Source organism: Eutrema salsugineum, unplaced genomic scaffold (assembly GCF_000478725.1).
Source record: "Eutrema salsugineum unplaced genomic scaffold, Eutsalg1_0 scaffold_21, whole genome shotgun sequence".
Taxonomy (NCBI): domain Eukaryota; kingdom Viridiplantae; phylum Streptophyta; class Magnoliopsida; order Brassicales; family Brassicaceae; genus Eutrema; species Eutrema salsugineum.
This window is the reverse complement of record NW_006256821.1, coordinates 1,085,475-1,096,389: the sequence shown is the minus strand read 5'-3', so window position 1 is coordinate 1,096,389 and position 10,915 is coordinate 1,085,475. Positions and strand designations below refer to the sequence as shown.

The 10,915-nt window shown below is 42.4% G+C and overlaps 2 non-coding genes across 2 annotated transcripts; one reads left to right on the top strand and one right to left on the bottom strand.

Moving 5' to 3' along the window:
• The first annotated feature begins 502 nt into the window (after nt 1-502).
• LOC112086289 lies at nt 503-609 on the top strand. The gene has a single exon (XR_002899411.1). It is a non-coding gene; the product is annotated as a small nucleolar RNA R71 (small nucleolar RNA).
• Nucleotides 610-9,145: 8,536 nt separating this feature from the next.
• LOC112086336 lies at nt 9,146-9,252 on the bottom strand. The gene has a single exon (XR_002899458.1). It is a non-coding gene; the product is annotated as a small nucleolar RNA R71 (small nucleolar RNA).
• Nucleotides 9,253-10,915: the final 1,663 nt, after the last annotated feature.

Genomic DNA, 10,915 nt, shown 5'->3' with positions numbered 1-10,915 from the left:
ATTGTTCTTGGGAACAAAGTTCTGTGGAGCTTGAGGATTGGGATAGACTTGGTCTTGTGGGTTAGCTACATTGGTGTTCCTGTAAGAAAGGTTTGGATTGGCATTACCATACTGATATCTCTGGAACCTCTGATTCCCAATGTAGTTTAGCTCCTCCTGGGTAAGACCCTCTTCACTTATGTTCTCAAAGATTTGAGATGGTTCCTCATACTCTCCAACAAAATGCATTGGCTTGTGAGTTACCAGCTTCAACTTGTCTAATTCACTCCTCAACTCCTTAACGTCCCTAGTGAGCCTCTGTTCTGAGCTTGAACCTTCAGATCTATTTGATCTGTCATAGTCTTCACCATAAGTATCATTGCTCAATGCTAAGTTCTCCACATGCTCTAAAGCAGCATGTATCTCCTTTCCCAGAAAGTTCCCATTTGAAGCAGTATCCAGCTGGTTTCTAATTTTGGGAAGAGCTCCTCTATATAGTGTGCTGAGAAGGGAAGCCTCACTAAACCCATGGTGTGGGCATTGGTTTGTGTAGCTCCTGAATCTCTCATATGCTTCACCAAAACTCTCATTGCTGTGCTGAGTGAAGCTAGAGATTTGGTTCCTCAGTTTTGCAGTTCTTGAGGTGGAGAAGAACTTAGATAGAAAAGCTTGCTTGCATTGCTCCCAGGTTTGAATGGAGCCTCTTGGAAGATTCTTTTCCCATTGGTGAGCTTTGTCACCAAGACTGAATGGGAATAGTCTTAGCTTGAAGCTGTCTTCTGAAACACCAATAATCTTACTCAGGTCACACACCTTATCAAATTGATCCAAGTGTTCCAAAGGATCTTCCATTGCTAATCCATGGAACTTTTAGTTTTGGACCATATTCAGCAATGATGCCTTCACTTCAAAGTTGTTGTTTTGCACAGGTGGTGCCTCAATTCCAGCTCCATACTGATGAGCATTGGCCCTGTCATTCTCTCCAACATAGACTTGTGGTTGCTCATATCTTCTTTGCTGGTGTTGGAAGGGCTGGTGTTGTTGGTGCACCTGTTGTCTTTGCTGTACATTGGCCTGATGCCTCTGCTGATGAACTGGAGCTTGTCCCTGGTGGACAAGCTTGTTGGTGATGCACCTGTTCCTGATGAACATTACCCTGATTTAACCCTTGACAAACTCCATTACCAGCTCCATTACCCTGAGCCTGTTGCTCCTGAACCGGTTGTTCTAAATCCACCACATGCTCTCTTTGGTCTTCCATATCAGCCTGATCAACCTGTCTTCCACGTCTGTCCCTTCTCCTCCTTGGTACCAAAAGATTGATGTTGTCGTTGAGAGGGAAAGGTGGACCACAGCTTCTTGATCTAGACCTGGTGTTCATACACCTGAAATCACAAACAGAACTTGAAAGTAATCAGTAAAAACAAGAAAGTAAGCACTTGATCTCAAGAACATATCAGAGCTTAATGCTAAACAAACCACAATTTTGCAATGGCGCCAATTGATAACTAAGAATTTTCAAGGCTCTTTATAGAGGTTATCAATCCCCTGTCTTGTAGTACAAGGGGTTTATCAATCCAGATGTGGTGTTAGACACTAAACTATGTGATCCAGTTCTTAATTCAAGCAAACAAGAGTGGTTTTGATTATCTAAAGACAACTACAAACTTAAACAGGATTAAAGACTAATGAAATGATTAAACAAGAACTAAACAATGACAAATGATAAGAATGTAAGAATGATGATGAGAAAGGTCTTAGACATGATAGTGGATTAGGGTGCCTTCAGTGATAAACTAATGAGCTAATGAATCATATGATCAAGCAAACCATTCAACATAAACATCTTTAATTAAGTTAATCCTCTCATGAAGGTATTAACTCCTATGCTAAAACAGTTTCTAACCCAATCATCATCAGTGAAACATGAGTTAACAAGCATTAAGAATCAGTTTAATCTGTCATTTAAGCATATAGACAATCATTCCCATGATGAATAACACTTAAACCTCTAACAACCTTGGTTCAGGCATTTCATCAAACACTTTTGGTGCATGAAATGCCCAGAATCTAGACCACATATGATTTGTATGGATCTAGCATAGAGAACAAGTTGTAGAGAATGGAATATGCATGATCTAACCCCTAAGCTCACCAATCTACCACTTAAGCACCCTAATCTACATAGCTAAGACCTTAATATGGAGATTACTCACTAATCATGATCAACACACTAGATCCTTTGCAAGATGTGTTGTTAATCATGATTAGAAGTGTATAGATGAAGAGATAGATGATAGATTCAGAAGAAAACAACTTTAAACACAAAGATCTCTTAGACTCTCTTGACTAAACACTCAATGATATTTCTCTTCTTAGTGGAGTCTTTTTCACAAAAGAGGCAAGACACAAAAGGAATAAAGCTTAGTTTTCTTTGGAAAAAACCCTAAAAAGTATTTATATCTCTCTAAAAACGAACCGGGTCAGCCCGGAACAAACCGGGTCCTGACCCGGCTTTAATGGATAAAGTGGGAATCCTGCGGGTTGGTCCAGTGTCTCCTAGGTAGCATGCCCAAGTCGCAGTAGATGAAGAACTTGTCTTGTGAGACTTAAATCGCTTTGTCTTAGCCGCACGCCCAAGTAGGAGTGTTTTGCGAGTCTTGCTGCGGCTTAATCTTCTTCTTCTTCAACTCGCAGGACCAAGGCGGTTTCTGGGGAATGTACAAACCGTGCGGGTTGGTCTCCATTACACTCAGGTCGCAGGCTCAAGTCGGAGTAGATTACGAGTGATCGTGCGGCTTAGTTCCAGGCGCGGCCAACTCGCATGCCTAAGTCGCACGATTGTGGACTTAGCGTTTTTCATGCTCGGGAGCCTCAGACCTCATCTAGTAATAGCTTACCCGCACTTCTCAACTCGCAGCATCAACTTCCAGGCATTCATCTTCAGGCCTGCGAGTTAACCAGGTCGCAAGACTATCTCGCAGCATTCAGAGCAGCTTGGACCACTTCGCATTCCGGAGAGTGTAACTTATAAGATACTTGTCCGAATTGAGTGATTCCGGTTGCAGAGGACAGAGGTCTCATATATCTACAACTTTCGTGAAGGAAGCTTTGGTGCTTGGGAAGTGGAAGGCTTCCTGGAGGGCTCATCTTTGCAGTACATTTACACGATCAGAGAGAGGCGTCTAGACATGTGTCTATTCCGGAGACCGTGTCTTCCTGCTCATAACTCCAAATTGAATGATCTTGGACGTTCTGGAAATAGAACTCATATGTCTCTGATTCTCATGAAGGCCCCGGAAACTGAATCAGCCTGGAAGTGCACCGTCCTTCGCATTCTTCAGAGCTCATCGGCTTGGTCCAGAACAGCAGCGAGACAGGGGTTACTTCCGACGAGCTTAACTTTCTGCTCACGCGTCCGAATTCCATGATTCCACTTGCTATGGAACCGTAATCCAATCCTCTCCAACTTCGATGAAGCACCCGACAGCTTAATCGGACCGGAAGGTTCTCCGGACAGGCGATTTCGGAAACGTGTCTGCACCCGGAGATTTTGGCCAAGAGATTCAATAGCCGGTACGCGTTTTGGGTGATAAAGTCTACCCGCGGTACGTGAAAATGGCCGATAAAAACCTTCCTGGTACGGGAGAATGGCCGATAACCTCCAAAGACCCAATTTCACCATTTTTCAAGCCTTGACCACCATTCCACTTCTTGGATTCATCTTTCCAGTTCCAAATAGCTGCAAATACACCTGATAAACACTCAAAACATGCAAAGACTCATTGGGACCTAATGCATCTCCTAAGTTCTAAAACAAACCCTTAGGACCTAAAATGCATGAAATAAAACATGATTTGGAATGAATTATGCAACCTAAATGATGCAAATTATGAACATATCATGATGAAAAAGGCATAAACCCTTAAGTTAGCTCATTCAGGCATTTCATCAAACACCTTGTGGGTGGAGAAATGCCTAAGTTCTAGATCAAGCTTATAATGAGAGATCTAGCATTAGGATCAGCTAACTAAGGAAAGGAGAAGAGAATCTAAGCTTAAACAATCATTAATCTACATCTAAGCACCCTAATCTACACACCTAGAAGCTTAAAAGAAGACTACTCACTAATCATGATGAACACACCATTTCCTTTGCAAGAGGTGATGTTAATCATGATTAGAAGCAAATATAAGAAGATGAGATGATAAGAAACAGACTTAGATTGATTAAATCCTTGAGATATCTCTTAACAAACTCGTTTTTACACTAAAAAGGAACGAAAACTAGAGAGAAAACCAAGTAGAAGATAAGATGTTTAGGGTCAGTCCGGAACAAACCGGATCCTGACCCGGCTTTGATGGATAGTGGTGTGGTTTGCCACGGTCAGATGATGCTTGGCCAGACCGTGGCAACCTGATAGTGTCAAATTTCTTGGACAGATTCTTCATGATCAAGGTTGCCATGCCTTGATTTACACCATGTCTAGTGGTCGTGTCTCTTCTTTTCTAGGTTTGGGTGATGAACTTCTTGGATTGCCATGTTCTTGATCTGGACCGTGTCATGTTGGGCGTGGCAAGGTGTTGATCATTCGGTGATTGCCACGGCCAAACATCAGGCCGTGCTTCAAGACCATGTCAAATCCCGACCATGACATTATGGGCGTGTCAAAGATCTTCATTGCTTGTCGTGGTCAGGTCCAAGGCCGTGCTTCAAGACCATGTCAAATCCCGAGAGTTTTCATATTATGCCACGGCCAAGCTCAGGCCGTTGCATTATCACCGTGTCAAATCATGACACTTAGCACCTTATCCACTCTTAGACGTCTGGCTGATATGTATGTCTCTCGCCTTCCTTAACTCTCATCTCACGACTCCAAATCTAATGATATGATAAAGTCATCTCCAACTTTGATGAAGGGTTTGGGTTCAGATGACGTCGGCAAGGGCTCTGTTCCACCGGTTCTTTGAGAGCGCATCGCGTAAGACCTGATCGGGCCGCGAGACATGTGTTCCTTCTGATGGCAATATCTCCCGGTTCACGGATCCAAATCGTCTGATGCCAAGTGTTCCGGAAACTAGACTCATTCCTCTTGATTCTTGATGAAGACACCGGAGGTTGAATCGCATTGAAAGTCCTTCGTCCCACGCGATCAAAGTGAGGGTTTTGTCTGCACCAAACCATCTGTCCGAGTTGCTGTACACAGGTGAGGGTTCCTCCATGATCCCAGCTCCAAGTTGCTCCCAAAAGTCTCCAAATGACCTGAGAACACTCCAAAAATGCAGGACACTCTAGGACCTAATGCAATTCCTAACTAAAGACAAAAGCAAAGACAAATATATGTAAAACTACCTAAATGTATGCATGAGACTCAATATTTGGACAAAAATGCAATCCTAAACATGACAAAATATGAGTATATCAACTCCCCCACACTTGTCCTTTGATTTTCCTCAAGCAAACAAGAACAAATGAGAGAGAGAGGTTGAATGCATGGGAGTTCATATTTCTTTAAAGAGAGATCATCATTAAAAGAATTCAAATCTCATTGTTCAAGTTACCAATTCTAGACTGCAATGCAAACTGGTTTACTCATAAAAATTAGCCATACTTGTCACCAGATGAACCAAACTCAAGCACAAACCATCACAAGCATTCCTAACCTCAACCTTTTGACATTCATTTAAAGTTTCAAGTGGATCATGTTCATGCAAATCCAGTGAATTCATTTGGCTTGGGACTGGGTTTTCGATATATTCATAAATTGCATCATTTAATGTATTTCATGCATTTTAGGTCTTTAAGCATTGTTTTAGGACTTAGGAGATTGCATTAGGTCCAAGAGAGTTTTGCATGTTTTGGAGTGTTAAACATGTGCTTTTGGAGTTTATTTGGAGTGGAGGATGTGATTCAGATGAAGAAATGGAGTTGAACTTATCAAAAATGGTGAAAAGGAGCAATTTTGGGTTTCTCGGCAAAATGATGTACTGATGGCCGAAGATTCTCGGCCAAAATCCTTCCCGCGGGTAGCTTTCTAGGCCAAAAACACGTACCGCGGTCAAGTCTCTCGGCCAAAAATCCCGGGTGCAGATACATTTCCGAAATCGCGCGTCACCGGAAGATCTTTCCGGCCGATTCAGCTTATAGAGTCTTCAGCAAAGTTGGATATAATTGAGTCAATAACCCAGGACAGGTTGAATCAGGGCATTTGGAGCACTGAGCTGAAAGTTACAGTCACCGGAAGACAGACCTCTCTCGCATCCATTCCGGAGCAATCCGATACTCCTGAATGATCGCCTGTCCGGGGAACCTTCCGGTCAGATTCAGTTGTCGGCTGCTTCATAAACGTTGGAGAAGATTGGATCACGGTCCCAGAGCAAGTGGAATCATGGAATTCGGACGCCTGAGCAGAAAGTTAAGCTCGTCGGAAGAAACACCTGTCTCGCTGGCGTTTTGGACCAAGCCGATGAGCTCCGAAGAATGCGAAGGACGGTGCACTTCCAGACCGATTCAGTTTACCTGGCCTTCATCAGAATCCGAGATAATTGAGTCCTTTTTCCATAACGTCCGAGATCATTCAATTCGGAGCTATGAGAAAGAAGATAACGTCTCCGGAATGGACACATGTCCAGACGCCTTTCTCTGATCGTGTAAATGCACTGCGAAGATGAGCCCTCCAGGAAACCTTCCACTTCCCAAGCACCGAAGCTTCTTTAACCAAAGTTGAAGCTATATGAGTCTTCTGTCCTCTGAAACCGGAATCACACAATTCGGACAAATATCGTAGAAGTTACGCTTCCCTGTACGCGAAGTTGTCTGAGGAGCCCTGAACGCTTAAGATTATCATGCTAAGGGAAAGATGGCACGGTGGAATGCCACGGTCTACATCTGACCGTGGAAACGTTGTACACTTCTTTGGCGTTTGACACGGTCTCAATGCAACGGTCTAGGACTTGGCCGTGCAACTTTGTACACTTCTTTGGCGTTTGACACGACCACTTGCCACGACTTGACCCAGACTTGCTAGACCGTGGCAATCACCGAATCATCAACACCTTGCCACGCCCAACATGACACGGTCCAGATCAAGAACGTGGCAATCCAAGCAGTTCATCACCCAAACCCAGAAAAGAAGAGACATGGCCACTAGACATGGTGTAAATGAAGCCATGGCAACCTTGATCATGAAGAATCTGTCCAAGAACTTTGACACTATCAGGTTGCCACGGTCTGGGCAAGCATCATCTGACCGTGGCAAACCACACAACTATCCATCAAGGCCGGGTCAGGATCCAGTTTGTCTTGGGCTGACCCGGTCCATTAGCACTTAGTATATATAGCTTTTTGTAGAAAACCCTAATCTCATCTTCTATCTAAGTTTCTCTCTAATTTTCTTTCCCCTTTTGTTAAAAAACGAGTTTGTTAAGATATATCTGAAGGATTTAATCAATCTAAATCTGTTTCTTATCATCTCATCATCTCATTTCTGCTTCTAATCATGATTAATATCATCTCTTGCAAAAGATTAGATGTGTTCTTCATGATTAGTGAGTAGTCATCTTTTAAGCTTCTAGGTGTGTAGATTAGGGTGCTTAGATGTTTGATTTGTGATGTTTATGGTCTAGATTCTCATTTCATTTCCTTAGTTAGATGCTCTTAATGCTAGATCTCTCATTATAAGCTTGATCTATAACTTAAGGGTTTATGCCTTTTTTATCATGGGAATGATTTGTTAAATGCATGAATGACATATTAGAACTGTTTCTTAATGCTCATTGATTCATATTTCACAAATGATGATTTGGTTTGAAAGTGGATTAGTGTAGAGATTAATGCCTTCATGACAGGATTAGTCTAGATTAGAGTTCTAAGTTAAAATGTTTGAGATCATGTGATTGCTTGCTATATCTTTCTGTGTAAGATTCAGTCTTCTTGGTTGAGAGATTGTTTGGTCACTTATTAGGCTTGATGCATTATGCTTGTTGATTGCTTGATTATATCTAATGGTTGTTAGACTTGATTAAGTGATTAGCAAAGGGATTATTGTCATGGGAATGAACTAATCTGATTAAGAAGCCTAGACTAAAGAGTAGCAAGTGTTGCATTATGTTCTTAGCATCATGATTCAATATCTAAAGCACCCTAATCAATGATCACATCTAGAGGTTTAGCTTTTATCATCTTTCTTATCACCAACATCTTGTTGAGCTTGCTTTAATTACTTCCTTATCATTGCTTGTTTGTTTCTTGTTTATGATTTCATTTGTTACTTGTTATCAAAAACCTGTCTTTGATCACTTGACTTGAGAACTTATCACATAAACTAGTGCCTAACTACCACACATATGCATTGACACCCCTTATACTACTTTGACTAGGGGATTGATAACCCTTCTTAAGGCCTTGAAAACCTTAGTTATCAATTGGCGCCGTTGCCATATTGTGTGGGGATTGTTAGCATTAGTTTCTGATAAAGTTTTTGAGATCAAGTTTCTATTGTTTTACTGATCACCTTTCAAGCTCTGTCTTTGTTTTAAGGTTTATGATCACAAGAAGCCAAGCCAGAAGACAAAGAGAAAGAGCTGTTCACTTGGGGAGGTTAGGAATGAATCAGCAAGTTGGGAATGAGCATCAGGCTCAAGAAGCTGCTCACGGTCAAAGAGCTGCTAATGGGATTGGAATTCAAGTTCAACAGGCTCAGGTCCATCAGTGACACGCTCAGGATAACCAGAACCAAGACCGACCTCAGGTTAATCCACCACAGCCCCACCCAAACCCACCCAGACGTCATCAGCCTCCACCAGTATTTGTTGGTGAGAATGACCGAGCTTATGCACACCAGTATGGAGCAGGAATCAGGCCACCTCCTGTCCAAAACAACAACTTTGAGGTGAAGGCCTCTTTGATCAATATGGTTCAGAATCAGAAGTTCCATGGCTTACCTATGGAGGATCCCTTGGAGCATCTGGATCAGTTTGACAGAGTTTGTGATCTCACTAAGATCAATGGGGTATCTGAAGACAGCTTCAAACTGAGATTGTTCCCATTAAGCCTTGGAGATAAGGCACATCAGTGGGAAAAGAACCTCCCAAGAGGATCCATCCACACATGGGAGCTATGCAAGATTGCCTTTCTATCCAAGTTCTTCTCAAGCTCAAGGACTACAAAGCTAAGGAACCAGATTTCCAGCTTCACTCAACATTCTAATGAGACCTTTGGAGAAGCTTTGGACAGGTTTAGAAGCTACACAAATAAGTGTCCACATCATGTCTTTTCAGAAGCCTCTCTCCTTAGCACTTTGTATAGAGGAGCTGTTCCTAAGATCAGAATTCAGTTGGACACAGCATCAAATGGACATTTCTTGGCAAAAGAAATCAATGCAGCTATGGAACTTGTTGAGAACTTAGCCATGAGCCAAGACACTTATGGGGAAGATTATGATAGAAGCTATAGAGGAGAAGATTCTGGTAGACACCAAGAGCTGGAAGAGAAGATCAAAGTGCTGAATATCAAGCTTGACAAAGCCCTAGCTGCCACTCAAAAGCCTATAAACTATGTGAGTGAGGAAAAGAGATGCTTCACAAATACAAATGAAGAGGGTCTCACTCAAGAGGAGTTGCACTTCATTGGGAATCAAAACAAGTTCAATGGTTACAAAAACTTCAATAACCACCAGAACTTGTCCTATAGGAGCAACAATGTGGCCAACCCCCAAGACCAAATATACCCTCCTCAAAGCTTTGTTCAACAGAATCAGTACCAAGGTAACTCCCAAGGTCAACAGGGTTTTCAGCAACCAGCGGTTCAGAATCAAGGGAATAGCTTCACAAATCAAGTCAGCCTACAGCCAAAGGCTCCACCTCCTGGTTTTGGCCCACCACCTGTTCAACAAAGTCCTGATTTCAATGTTGTTCTCCAACAGCTCTTACTAGGACAACAAAAGATGGTATCTGACCTGGAGACACTGGGCGCTGAACTAAAGTCTATTAAAAAGAACAAGGGCATCTGCAATTCTGAACCACAAGTCTCTCTTCCTAGTAAAGCTCTTCAAAACTCAAAAGATTATTGCAATGCCATCTACTCCAATGATGACCATTCAGCTGCTGTGCAAGAGATTGAAGACCTCCTTTATGGTCAAGTTTGTAATGAGAATGCACACACTCAAGTGGATGAGGACACCATTATAGATGATTTCATGGGCTTCTTACATGAACTCAATGAGGACATTGAGAGCAAAAGTGTGGGGGCAGCCGGTTCAGTTCTTTCTGTTCAGCAAGGGAATGATTCAGTGTCTATTGAAACAAAGGAGCTGCCAACTGGTCAAGCAAAGCCAACAGATTGTGCCTCCACCTCTGAATCAACTCAGATGAAGCCCACCTCTCTCCCAAAGCTAGGCAACCCAGGGAAGTTCACCATCTCTTGCACTCTTGGCAACTTTAGAGTTGAGAATGCTTTGTGTGATTCAGGCTCAAGTGTGAGTATAATGTCTAAAGATATGATGGAGAAGCTAAAGGTCAAGTCTATAACGACCTACCCTTCTTCTATCACCTTTGGTGATTCCTACTCCAAGAAACCATATGGATTTTTAGAAGACTATCCACTTCAAGTTGGTGAATGTGTAATCCTTACTGATTTTGTCATCATGAAGATGAAGAAGACCAAAGAGCTCCCCCTATAGCTTGGAACTGCATTTCTCAACACCACTGGTGCAGTGATTGACTTTGATACTCAAAGAGTGGTGCTTACAAAGGTGGATAAGGATGCCTTTTACCCTGTTCAACCACCTTTAGCTGAATTTTGTGGATCAGTTGTCCAAGAGATAGAACCGCCTAAGGTACTTGAGATGAAGTATGTAGGAAGCGCTGGGATTTTAGGTGGATCCCAATCTCTTTCAGCTGTGGAAAATGAGAAAGAACCCCACATCAACTCTGGTTAC